A 14,984-nucleotide genomic window follows, 5' to 3' on the forward strand; every position below is an offset into this window, starting at 1 on the left:
TCATTCAAAATACAGCATAGCGAAACAAAGACATAAATGTCATAAAAGTAACTAAGAAACAAGTGGATATCTAATAGGTGTTGCAGAAAAAAATGAAGGAATGATGAGTAATAGTTGAGAATTTTGCACAAATCTGCTTGTAAATAATAGATAAAAAATATATTCTCAATATCATGTAGAATAAATAAATAAATACAAATCCACAGCTAGTCACATTGTGGTGAAACTGTAGATTATTAAGGATATAGAATAAATCATAAATTATCAGAGAGAAAAGATAGATTATTCTAAAAATAATTAGCAATAAGTACGATAGAAACTTTTTCATCTATTATTAGAAGCCATAACTCTATAAAGTAATATCTCCAAATTGCCAAGAGAAAGACCTGTCAGTGTAAAATTTTATACCCAGGTAACATATCACTTAAAAGCAGGAGAAAAATAATGAGACCAATAGACTTTCATAAAAAGAAGGATGAAACATGTGATTCTGTGTAAGATAATAGACCTCAGAATATGTACTGGAATAAAGTTTTTATATCCAATAGCAACAAAAACCTCCTTAAGGTCCTTGCCTCAAATGAGACCTAACCTGATAAATGCAAAATCAAAACTAGGGGTTATTTCTGGAGATGAAGAGAAAAGGTATTAAAAAAGGTTCATAGGGCAGTTCAACTGTCTTTCTTCTTTAAAATAAAAAAGACAATTTTCTTTTTTAAAAAAAGACAAACAAAAACAAGAAAAAAAATTCTAAAACCAAACAAGAGGCCAGCAATGAAAACATCATTAGATTCTGATAGAGCTGGGTAATAAGTACATGGTAGTTTATTATTCTCTTTACTATCTTGTATGCCTTTAAAAATATCTTAATCTACCAAAAAAAAAAATAGCAGAAAAAGTGTAAAAGCAAGAGTTAGTGTTTTCCATACATTACCGAAGTATTAGTGTCAATATATGAGATCTATAAAGAAGTTTATGAGGCTGGTAAATGTTTTATGTTCTAACTTCCCCATCAAACAATTGCATATAGCTAACCCAACCCTCCACCAATGCCAAGGCCCATCCCACTCCCTGTGATATTAGAATCTCTCCAGGAAACCGACATGAGTTCTCAGACTTTGAGACTGTGTAGTGATTTCCAGAGAACAGTGTCAAATTAAGGCTGCCACCCACCAGACATCAGAGAATAAACAACAATACAGTGAACAAACAAGGAGTGTGAGGACCTCTGTCTTTACATGGTTCCAGGTAGTCATTCTTCAGTCTTTGGCACAGGTGACACTTGAGTATAGTCGTAGACAAAAAAGATAATTTAAGCAGTGTCATTAGGATGAAGGATTGTTTGGGAGCATTATGAAGAAAACAGCTGAAGAGGTAAGGCAGAGTCATTTGATGGAGATCCTTGAGTTCCATCCTGATGATTTCAGACTTGTAAATTATATCTGAGCAAATTAAGTTTAGTATGTGCGTGCATAATATTGTTAAAAAGCAAAGCTGAGGTTATTACAATCACGATAGAACATTTAATGGTAACTCTCAATGTATAGGGCTGTGAAAAGAATGAGAAAAATAAAATAGTAGTTAACTGGTTAAATGAGTAAATGTTTTACTTTAAGTTAGTTTTCTAACCGAAAATCCTATTTCTCTATTGAAGGCGGAGATGGAGAAATAAAAGAATGCAAATAAGTTCATATTTAAGTCCATCCCCGGTTCAATGAGATCTCTGTGTGCTTCTGAGCTATGCAGGAAGTTTACTAGGTATGGGAGGCATAAGAGGGGAGAGATGACTAGCTTAAAATTTTCCTAGTTACTCTGCCTCTAAGACATCCTTCCTGTGAATTTCTTTAGAGGACAGATCATTTTAGTCCTACAAGTACTAGATTTATTCCAAATAAGGCAAGGGTTCTATTTCAAAATAAATGATGATATTGTAACAAAATTTAAAAATTACACTTTAGGCAAAAGAGCTGACTCATTTAAACTAACTTGGTGCACTATTAAATATTTTAAAAATCCTAAAAACCCATGCCAACTAATAAGAATTTTACAATAATGTTTCTTCCAAGATTGCACTCAGTGTGTTCCATAATAAACAAAATTATGAAATACATATTTATTCAGGTGTTTCTCTGGGAAGGAAGAGAACTAATCTGCAGTATTTGGAATCTAGACTACTAATGTCCAATAGAACTTTCTGTGATAATAGAAATATTCATTCTGAACTGTCCAATATAGTATTCACTAGCCACTTGCAGCCACTGTGCAAGTGAAATATGGCTAGTGCAATCAAGGAACTGAATTTTTAATTTTATTTAATTTAAATAATTAAAATTTAAATGGTCACATGTCATTTAGTGTATGGGTCAGCACAGACCTAGACAATTAGTATTCAATTCAACTTTGAATATAGCCAGAAATGAACAAAGACAAATCGAAAATATAAAAAGTAGTTGGTAGAAGTTAATTGCTAGATATTATAAAGACTTGGAAAACTATACTTCCCATATCTTCTTAGGTCTTCTCACACACTGAAGTAACCACCATTCACCAAATTGTATATGGACTATCCCCATTAGTAGTCAAAACTGCATCTGTGAAACCCATACGATCAATTAAACTGAAAATCCTTTCTCCCATCACATCCCTTGTGAAAGTTACAAAGTTTGAAACTAGTCCCAGTAATGTGAAGAACCCAATAAAGACTCATAAAGCCATGTGTTTTACTGTGGTAATTCCCACATGCTTCAGTAAAAGGGCGATGACTCAGAAAACCACGTCCTTTGCTGGAGTGTGGCCTTGCACTTAGAGGAGGGTTGTTCAGCCCAGGATTAAAATGCACGTGGTAATGAGCTCTCAAATGCTCACTTCTCCCATTCCCATTACATGCTCATTTCTAAAACATTTTCTTCACAACTTTCTTTTCCCCTGGAAATAATATCTTTGCTGGAGCCAAATTTCTAATTTCTCTACACATTTAACACATTACTCCATTTCAAAATACTTTGAGAGAGTGAGAAGTTAAAGGCAAGAAATTGAGAGCAAAGTAGAAAGTCTAAATTAAACAATCTGTTTAAGGCCCAGCAGGTTTATACATCTTTCAAAGCTTTGTGGACTGTTTCCTTTGAATACAAAGCTCTTCAAATATGTACAAACCTAGCCCTGCCACCACCACAAAATCTGAAGAGAAATAACTCTCATAATAAACTTGTGTACCAATTACTGTAATAAGTGGCTTAAATATCCATTTAAATACCATAGTTTTTCATCAATTTTAATTACTTGTTATCTCTATGAATCACATGAACTTTAAGATTAGAAGGTAAATATTTGTACTTTGGTGTAGTCTTCTATTTGGGAAAAGGAAAAAAAAAGCCCTCATATTTATTTTTTTGGTTTAATAACTAGACACACCTCAAGCACTGCCTGATATTATCAGAGGTCGTGGGAAAGTAGTGTCAATGATAAGCAACAAACAGTGTAAGTGACTTTTACGTAAGCTTTAGTTTCAACCCAAACGTTTGCTCCTTTCATCCAGCTTGTGCTCTCAATTCTTTTATGCAAATAGTTTTCATTTGACTTCTTACGGCAAATCTAGAATTTGAAAATAATCAGATAGATCAGTGTGCAATTTAAGGTCCTGACAACAAGTACAGAAATGCTGTTTTGTGCTTGAAGGAACTGTGCACAGACCATCTGCTGCTTTGGTGTTCCCAGGAAGCCTGTCAAAGCGTGCACGCATGAAGAAGCAGAAAAATGAAGAGGCAACATGCTCACAGCCATCGGAACAGGGATCTAAGAAACTACAGCATCCACTTTGGACATTATTCAGATTAATAATTAAGTCTATGTGGTATATTTTAGGTCCAACTACTGAACCCAAATCCCAAAAGAAGAATGTCTGTGACAGTTTTTATTATTATGTCATTGCACATTTCATGCAGCTTAAGTTAACAGGATAATTGAATAGAACCTCAAGCTGTGTTTGCACTGCATTATGTGACACAATGGAAACAATATGCGAAGAACATGGAAAAGGCAAATTATGCCGTTTTACCAAAACAGTCTGCAATATGATGGGTTCATGCTATCTATGAACTTATTCCCAAAGTAGCACAAAATTTCTCCTTGCCTGCCTACTCATAGAAGAATAAAAATACTTATGCTTAGCAATGCCCCAAACACCCAGAGTTTGACATTAAAGTAAAAGGCTAAACAGCGGCTAGGACAGATTCACATAGAATACGCATATAGAGTTGGAAAAGCCCTAAGAACCAAAAAAATACACAAAAATTCTGAATTCCCCATCACATCTGTCTCCAAGGGTATTGAATAAGAGACTTTGGACTTGTACTAACTGTGCAAGCCATATAGTGAGTTATTCCTAGAACTAGATGGGAAGGAGGGAAATGAGCTGTTCACAAATTATCTAAGTGGGTAATCTGCCCCCAAAGAATGGTTTTTAATTGTGAGAATCACACTTTTATTCCAGAGGGCGATCATTATATTTTTGAGAGAATTATATTTCACATGTCCAGAAATTACATATTTGGAAATTACTCACTGGAACCTATAACTGGAAATGATTCCTATGTGGAAAATGGAGCCTTACTCATCCCATACTGGGATGGAACACTGTTAGAGTTAGCACTCCGGCCTTAGAGCATGTCATTCTTACCAGCTGCATACTTGGCATGCAGACATTAATTTATCTTTAAATAATAACCCAGGATATTGATTCTTGTAATATTCATCCTTGAGTTCAGCCATGAAGTGAATGCAACTCTATGTGTGCAGCAGCTTATTGGGGAACCGACATTTAAAAGAAAGAGCCTGTTTTAATAAATAGTTTGGCAGTAGTGCTGGAAAAATTCAATAAATTATATTTTATAAGTAGAGAGAATATATACAGATATTGTAACTACTGTAAATCGTCATATTTCGAGTCAAGGTAGTGAACATATTTATACAAATACACTAAATATTTAATGAACACTGATTTGTGACACAATTTGGGAGATGGAGTTAGAGAAGGATACCATTGTGGGAGATTATGACAGATTCAACGATAGTTCATCACATTGTAATCTCTTCCTAAGCACATAGAAAGACCCTATTTTCCAACTTCTTCTCAGGAAGGTTGAGCCAAGGACTGGGTTCTGGTCAATGAGACAATGGTAGAAGTGAAGTAAGTCACTTGCAGACCTGGTGATTAAAAACCTTCTGGACAGAGGCCCGCCCGGTGGTGCAGCGGTTAACTTCCCACATTCCGCTTCGGCGGCCCGGGGTTTGCCCTGGTTCAGATCCCAGGTGTGAACCTACACACCACTTGGCAAGCCATGCTGTGGTAGGTGTCCCACATATAAAGTGGAGGAAGATGGGCACAGATGTTAGCTCATGGCCAGTCTTCCTCAGAAAAAAGAGGATTGGCAGCAAATGTTAACTCAGAGCAAATCTTCCTCAAAAAAAAACAAAAACTTTCTGGACAATCTTTCCACTTCCTCATATCCTACTATGGTGACTTTGGAGGACATGTGTTCCAGATGGCGTGGCTGCAAGATAGACAAAGGCCAGCCAACCTTCATAGACTCTGCAGGAGTGAGACATAAATCTTTGTTTTATGAGGGCTTTAGTGTTTGGGCTTCTTTTCTGCAGCATAAGCAAACTAATTCCACATAATGCAAAGAATTTCTCAAAATGCCTTAGAAAGTTTTTAATGCTCTCACAAGCCTCTACTTCAACAGTGATACTTTGGCTTCAGTTATGAGCAATTCAGGAATTTCCAGGCTTTTTCATGTCTAATGGCTCTCCATTTAATTCCTTAGGTAAAAGTACTTGTGCAAAGATTATCTTGGCCTTTGAAAGTTTAGGCAACACTTTTCAAACAAAGGCCTGGTTGAAAGAATAATGCTTGTTGGTTGATCAAAATGCTTTCAGAAGGAATTTTGGAGAGAACTAGCCAAGGAATTTTCCAGTTGCTTAAATTGTCCCTCCATTAAAAAAACAAAAACAAAAAAAAACCCAGAATCACAGCTGCTGAGTGGATTTGCATCACACTGCCCACCTAGACCACTTTATTTACACTTTACTGAGGACAAAAAGTCAACGATGAACATTTTTTATGCTATTTGTAAATATTTGCTCATTTTTATCACAAAGTTGACCCTGTCCAGGAACCACGGAATAATTTCCAGTTAGTTGTTCTTTATTTCTACCACAACTGGTAGAAGGTCATAGGAGTCACAGGACCTTGACCATACAGAATCCACAGTGTATATAGGCCAGTGGAATTGCCATGTGAATCACTTTCAAAGGCATTTCTGAAAGTATGATTTTAAAACTATACAAGTATTAGAAGCAAGTTCTCAAGAACTACCTAATATATATACATAAGTTTTTTTCAGCTACCACTAAATGCTGAGAAAGAGTCACACTCTATTTAATACCAACTAGAGTAAGCTACACGCAGCATCAAATAAGCTTCTCTGCTGATTAAAGGATTACATTAGCTAAGGGAGGTGGTATATTGTATATACCAGATAGTTTTGTTGTCTACAATAATGGCTTTTGTTTCTTTTACTTCCTGTAGTTGACCACCAGGAATATGTAGGATAGGATAAACTCAGAATTGTTCATTTATTTGTTACCTTGCTTCTCATCTGCTTAACTTTGCCTGACTCATCTCATTGACGGAAGACTCTGAGAGAGAATTTAAAAATTATATTACTAGAGTAGATGCCTGCATTCAATTATCTCTTTGTCCGTAACCGACTGTGTAAATTTCGAAAAGTCACCTATTCTATCTATTCAGTTACCTCAGGGATGAAACGGCCTGTTTCAAATCTAAAATTCTCTAACTGGAGATCATTGAGTAACTATTTTCTATCTTTAGTAAGAGTGAAAAAAGAAAGGGTTTAATCTTCAGCATGAAACAATCAAGGTTAAATTTACTGAAAAATAGTGTTTGTGAATTGAGAAATAGATTGTAAAGGAAAGTTTGAAATCTGACTAGTTAATAATACCGTCTTATAGATTATATATAGATTATATATAGATATAACATATCTATATATAACATATAAACATATATAACATATAATCTAAAGTTGCACTACCATCACTTGTACTACTTTTTATTTTTTCTTCCATTATACTGTCTATTTCAGAACCATTAACAAAGTTTGAATTCACAGATATGAGCAATTTAGATTTATATAAAAATATAGCTCACATCCCAAGAATATAGGGAGGTAAATAATCAATCAGCTTTCCTGTATTTGTGAAAGACCAATTTTTCTTCAGTTAAGAAGAAATACTGTTGTCTGCCATATATTCACTGTGTTTCCTCCTTCAAAATTTACTGCTATGACTTTATCAATATTTTGTCTCAATTTTTAATATTACTGCCATCATATATCATAAATATTTACAGAATTAATATATGAGTGAATAAGTGAATGAATGAGAAATTTTTTCATCATTTTCTATGATGGTATATTGTTCTGTGGTGATATATGCCAACATAAATACCTGATATTCTTAGTAAGTACACACTTTGCATACATTTTAGATTGTTATAGAGACGGAAGTTTATTTTTGTAATACTGCTTTGATCTAAAGTTTTGATGATATACCTTTCTTAAGTATTATAGTCATCATATAAATAATCTTTTATATTTTAACATGACAATATTCAAATCTAGAATCATATTAAACCTATAACCCTCATAGATAAACAAAAAAAAGAAATGCTGCATGAAAACATCAAATAGAAAATCTCCCATCATTAATCACCTCACAGTTTCAACACTATTTAACAACATGTCTTACTGCACAAGGCGTGCTATCCCTGGGCAAGAAATCATTTTTGTGATTCATAACAAGGAACCCTGCAGTTTTGTTCAGTAGTCATTGAGAGATTTGAAACCGTACTACGGAACTTTGTGACAGTGTAATATATGATTCACAATGGAGAACACAATACAGAAAGATTTCAGGAAACTTAATTGGCTAGAACTGCAGGTGACTTACTACGGGGTTTATTACAGTCCCCCCAAAGGCAGAGTTTTCAGCTGCCTGAATATTCACATAGCAGTAATGTAACTGCTGGAAGGTGTGTGTTGGATGCCAAATGGTCTGAAGCACTGCTTGAAAAGTACCCAGGCAAAAATCAAGATCCTTCTAAGCCTGTCTTGCCTCCCTCACCTGTCTGCTACAGTTAACACAGCTCCCCGGGCGGGAATGACGGGAGGGATGTGGGGGGGAAACAGAAGCACTCCTAGTGTTCTCACACTTTGTCTATCCTGTCTGCTCTCTCTAGCAGCAGGGAAAAAAAAAAAAGAAAGGAACAGACATTCTGTTGGATAGGAGAAAAGGAATCCTTATGTACTTAAAAGAGCTCCAAGACAACTCACCAAGAAATTTTTAATATTCAAATTACATCAAAATAGCAACTGTTTTTTAAAAAAACTTTTTCTGTTTACCTTAAATCACAATCTCAAAGCAAAATATGGAATAAATGTATGATCTTGGCCCCAAACAAAAGTGGGAATTCAAGAAAATAAATAGATGAATAATGAAAACTTTATAGTAAGTTCATCTACAGGCTTTTGTTACCAGATTATTTCACTACTCTCATGGTAAATGGTTTAATGACTGCAAAATTAAAGCCTTTAAATCTCTGGCCTCACGAACTGAGGTAATTTTCTATTAGTATAAATTATCAGAAAGAAACACTTTTCCTCAGCTATTAGGAATTCTAAAGTAAGACCCAATTTCTTTGCTGCTACAAGTCATTTAGAAAGTTTTCTGGGGGGCCGGCTCCCTGGCTGAGTGGTTAAGTTCGCGCACTCCGCTGCGGTGGCCCAGGGTTCGGATCCTGGGCGCGGACATGGCACCACTCGTCAGGCCACGTTGAGGCGGCGCCCCACATCCCACAACTAGGAGGACGTGCAGCTAGGATATACAACTGTGTACAGGGGGGTTTGGGGAGATAAAGCAGAAAAAAAAAAAAAAGAGATTGGCAACAGTTGTTACCCCAGGTGCCAATCTTTGAAAAAAAAAAAAAAGGAAAAAAAAAGTTTTCTGGTACAGTTAAGTATGAACTGCTTCATAAACTTTACTGCATACATGATCATATCTTTTTTATTTCATCAGATTCAGTTGAAAGCAGCTTGATTTCTCATGTGCCAGATGAGCAGAAATTTGCATATTGTCTGTTTAAATATTTCAACTCTATAAATTACCTTAATATCTGGAATAGCTCACTCTATCCGAGATCCAGCGGCTTGGGTAGGGAGTTCCTACCCAATAACATCAACCTTGCTGTCTGCTCACCCACGAATGCAGCTGTTTCCTGTTGCCCTAGGTGCTGCGATACTCCAAGCTATAGTGACGCCTCCCCCACTATCCTATCCTCCTGTATAGAACGTAGCCCCTACAGTACCTTCCCGGAGACTCTACATTTCTCAGAACCTTCCTGATACTCAGGGAGGATACTGAAAAGGCGACTTGAAGATATCATATTCTAAAACACGACACTTAAAAGTGACACCACACAACATGGTGGAATAATCTCTATTTCTGACCTTGATTTTGCGCCATAATTTTAAACTCAGACTCCACTGAACGTTATGAGTATCATGGCGGTGGCTCCAGGTGGCCATGGACGTAGGACATGGAACGGGTAATATGAGTGGGAAGACCCTGAGCAAAAAAAGCTGTTTCACTCTATTTTATGTACTGAGCTTTTCCACGTGATTTTTAAATATGGTGTTCTACGTTTTTAAAAAGTAGTTTGAAACACATTCTGGTGCATATAGGGAAAAATGTTAAGCGAATTATATTGATATCAGTCTTATTAGCAATTTTGCTATGAATTGCACTTTCACTCTGCAAATGTCATTATATTATTTACTGAACTGCAATCGTGAATAAATTGTCAATTGTTTTAGCAAATTTTTTTTAAATGGAGTTCACGTTAACACAGAGAATTCCACAGTTGGAAGATGGTTTCTCATTTACATTTTAAATAAGCTGAGGATATGCTGCTCCAATTATTTTAAAAAGAAATATTTGAGTTATATGTGATTAATTAATAACATAAATGGACGAATACTGATTGGTATGTTATTAACGAAATATTTTTCTTGGAATAAAAACAATGGTACAGTAAAGCAAATAACCATTAAGTAAAAATAAAGTTTCACGTGTTCAGAGAAATATTTCATTAAAGAATCGTTCTGTAAATAAGAACAGGTGGCAATAATTGGATTTCCCATCTGCAGATTGTAAAGCCATGTACAGGTTGGCTTTCACAAGTATCACAGCCAATATGTGGAAACCTATCCATTTGCAAATTATGCCAGATGGACCCTGACCAAATTCAGAGAACCACATAGGACCAATGTTCTTTCTGATGTTTTTTAAAGTTTAAAGCAGATGACCATGCATTTGCACAGCAAAATAGGAACTGTGCATAGTATGTGAGCAGAATTTATTTAGTGAGTTGAGGAGGGGTCAGTTAATGACATTAGAGCTCCTTTAAACTCCAGGTCCTAATAATCAAAATCGTCTGCCGATGAGGCCCATTCAGAGGTGAAGATAAGATTGGCAACTATCTATATTTTAATTGAAGAGTCCAGTATTTCAACTCTTTCCCAGGAAACATTAAGAAATTTCCAGAGATGTATAATTAAGCATTATTACTCTCACATTGTGACTTGGATTGTTTTCCAATATTATTATCACCACGTAGAACTGTGCTATGTGTTAGTCTGAAATTTTTATTTTGTTTGTGAGCTTTTGTTCCTTAAAGTTGCTTCCAAAAGAACCTTTAGGCTCATCAGAAAAAGCGTATCAACACTGTGTGGCCGTAGCATTTCTATCGGTGTTGTCTACCAGCATCAACGTAGTGCAGCTGAGCATTTTCTTTTTGTAGTCACAAAATATGCAACATTGTAGTCTTTGTTTTGAGTTCTTATATTCAGGGAAGGGAAGGGAAGGAAAAGGAAGGGAAGAGAAGGGAAAGGAGAATAGAAAGAAGGAAAGAAGGAAGGAAGAGTGGGAGGGAGGGAAGGAGGAAAGATAGAAGGAGGGGGAAGCAGGCAGTTCATAAAAGACATATAAATATGATTTGGTCTAAAATCCCTTAAAAGAGGGGAAAAGCAGTTTTGCTGTTCATGAGGAAAGATATATTAACACTGAAGAAGATGCAGGTTATATACAAAACATTTATCTATGAGATAATAATACTGAATTAAAATGTCTTCAAATACCAGAATTAGTTTCCTTTTCAAAACTCTCCTTTCTGTCCCCAGAGCTTTGAGATTTCCCAAACATGAGAAACCTCCTTCTGCTGAATTAAGACTGGGACTGGCTTCTGTCTCTTTGGAGAAAAAAAATTAATAAGGTGGCAAGGGCTCCTTCCAAATCCATCTTTTGGGAAGAAATAACCTAGTTGTTCACTTATTTTAAGGGCATATTTCTTGATAAACTAAAATATTTATTCATCAAATAATCGGTTCTAAATGTATTTAAATTATTCCAATTCTTACGTCATATGACAGTATTGAAATTATCATTAAATATTACACACAGTTTATGGATGAACAAAACAGCAAATTAAATATTGAATCAATATAATATTAATTTTGTGGAATTCTTTAAACCTTTTACTTGATTAGAATCAAATTTAGGTTTCAGTTTTTAAAAGTTCCAAAATCTAATGTAAAAAAAATAAAATATGAAGAAATCTTAAAATAAAATCCTCACACGGGAAATCATACATATTTTACACTTGTATTAAAGTATGATGGAAGTATAATAAAGTAGATACATTTAAGGTATTCAATTTGAAAAGTTTTGACATATCAATATACTTATGAAACGATCACAGCAAACCAAGACAATGAACATATCCATCAGCCCCAAATGTCTAAACCCTCTCCACTCTCTACCCCGGGGAAACACTCATCCACTTTCTGTCACTACAGGATAACTTGTATTTCCCACATTTTATATAAAGGAAAATATATATTATATACTCTTTTTCTCTCTGACTTGTTTCAAACAACATAGTTATTTTGAGATTCATCCTTGTTTTTGCTTGAATCAATACTCTTTTTGTTGAGTAGAATCTCATCATATGGATATACCCCCATTTGTATATCCATTCAACTGTTGATACATATTTGAGTTGCTTCCTGTTTGGGGCTACTAAAAATAAATCACCCATGAATAATTGTGTACCAGTCTTTGTGTGGACATGTTTCATTTCTCTTCAGTATACAATTGAGGAGAAATGACTAGGCCATATATAAGGCATATGTTTAAATGTTCAAGAAACTGTAAGCTATTTTCCAAAATGATTACAATATTTTACATTCCTTCCAGCAGTGTATGAGAGTTCTAATTGCTCTGCCTCATCACCAACACTTGTTATGGTACAAATTTTTAATTTTATTGATTCTCATAGGGGTATAATGCTATCTTATTGTGGTGTTAATTTGCATTTCTCTAATGACTAATGACCTTGAGCATGTTTTTATGTGTTTATCTATAACCGTATGTCTTCTTTGCTAAAGTGTCTGTTCAAAACTTTTGCCCATTATTAATTGGGTTGTTCATATGACTTTTATTGAGTTTTAATGGTTTATATATTCTAGAAAGAAGTCCTTTGTCAGATAAATGTTTGCAAACATTTTCTTCCAGTCAGTGACTTCTCTTTTCTTTTTCGTAATGGTGATTATTGAAGAGCATTTTTTAAATGAAATCCAATGTAGCAATTTTCCTTTTGTACTTCATACTTTGTACTTTTTGTATCCTTTTTAAGAGAACTTTGTCAAATCCAGGGTCACTGAATTTTCTCCTTTTTTTTTAAGGATTTATCTTTTACATCTATTATTTATTTTATTTTTTGTATATAGTGTGAGGTAAGAGTTGGGTTTTTGTTTGTTTATTTGCATTGCTATGGCTAGCCAACATTATTTTTTAGAAAGTTTATCTTTTCTCTCATTCAATTGCCTTAATACTTTTGTCAAAAATGAGTTGATCATATATGTGACCATCAACAAAGTGAAAAATAACAATTGGGAGAAGATATTTGCAAACCATATATTTGATAAGGGATTAATATACAAAATATATAAAGAACTCATACATCTCCACAAAAAAACTAACAATGTAATTAAAAAGTGGGCAAAAGATCTGAACAGACATTTCTCTAAAGAAACTATACAGATGGCCAACAAGCACAGGAAAAGATGTTCAACATCCCTCACTATCAGGAAAATGCAAATCAAAACTACAATGAGATACCACCTCATTCCCATCAGAATGGCTATAATTAACAAGACAGGAAATAACAAGTGCTAGAGAGGATGTGGAGAAAAGGGAACTCCCATACACTGCTGGTGGGAGTGCAAACTGGTGCAGCCACTATGGAAAACACTATGGAGATTCCTCAAAAAAGTAAGAACAGAACTGCCATACAATCCAGCTATTCCACTGCTGGGTATTCGTCCAAACAACATGAAAACACAAATGCATAAAAATACATGCCCCATAGGTTCACTGCAGCATTATTCACAATAGCCAAGACTTGGAAGCAACCTAGATGCCCATCAAGGGACGAATGGATAAAGAAGATGGCGTATGTATACACAATGGAATACTACTCAGCCATAAAAAATGATCAAGTCTGGCCATTTGTGACAACATGGATGGACCTTGAGGGTACTATGCTAAGCGAAAAAAGTCAGAGGGAGAAAGTCAAATACTATATGATCTCACTCATAAGTAGAAGATAAAGCAACAACAATCATACAGAGGCAGAGATTGGATTGGTGCTTACCAGAGGGGAAGGTGGGAAGGAGGGCGTAAAGGGTGATTAGGCGTGTATACGGTGATGGATTGTAATTAGTCTTTGAGTGCTGAACATGATGTAATCTGTGCAGAAACCCGAATATAAGGACGTACCCCTGAAGTTTACTTAATGTTATAAACCAAAGTTACTGCAATAAAAAATAAATTCTGAGGGTCTTAGGATAGAGCCAATTAAAAAAAGTGAATTCATCATATATGTGAGGTCTACATGTCTGTTCTTATATCAATACAAGCCTGTCATGACTAACATAGCTTTTTAGTAAGTATTAAAATCAGATATTGTAACCAATAATTTTGTTCTTCCTTTTCAAAATTATTTTAGCCACTGTATTATCTTTGAATTTCGATATATGTTTTAGAATCTGCTTGTCATTTTCTGTAATGAAGACTGCTGGAATCTTAAATAGGATTGCTGAAAACTTTAGATCAATTTAAGGAGAACTGATATCTTCCTAATATTGAATTTTCCAAAACATTAATATGATATGTTTCTATACTTAGGTCTTCTCTAATCTCTCTCAGCAATGTTTTACAGTTTTCAGACTAGATGTGTTGCATATGTTTTTCAAATTTAACTCTATCTGATGCTTTTGTAAATAGTGTTTATTTTAATTTAGATTAAGATTTTAAATTTAATTTAGATTTCCAAATTTTCAATGCTAGTATATAGAAATACAATTGACTTTTTGGTTTTTTACAGTTTCTTTGAGGTATAATTGATAAACAAAAACTGCACATACTTAACATATATAATTTGATGAGTTCGGACATATGCATGCAACTGTGATACCAACACCATACTCAAGGCAATACACATATCCATCAACTCCAAAAGTTTCCTTGTGTCCCTTTGGTTTGGGTTTGTCTTGTCTTGCCTTTGCCCTTTGTGTGTGTGTGTGGTAAGAGCACTTAACATGAGATCTTCTCTCTTAAAAGATTTTTAAGTGCATGATACCATATTGTTAATTGTTACATTACAATACTGTAACGTTATATTGATATCAAACAATATTGATATCGTTTGTTGTTACACCGTTAAATATGGTGCAAGCTGTTGCTTTTCATTAACCCCCTTTATCAGATTGAGGAAGTTACATGCTATT

This window comes from Equus asinus, chromosome 4 (assembly GCF_041296235.1).
Source record: "Equus asinus isolate D_3611 breed Donkey chromosome 4, EquAss-T2T_v2, whole genome shotgun sequence".
NCBI classification, from domain to species: Eukaryota; Metazoa; Chordata; class Mammalia; order Perissodactyla; family Equidae; genus Equus; species Equus asinus.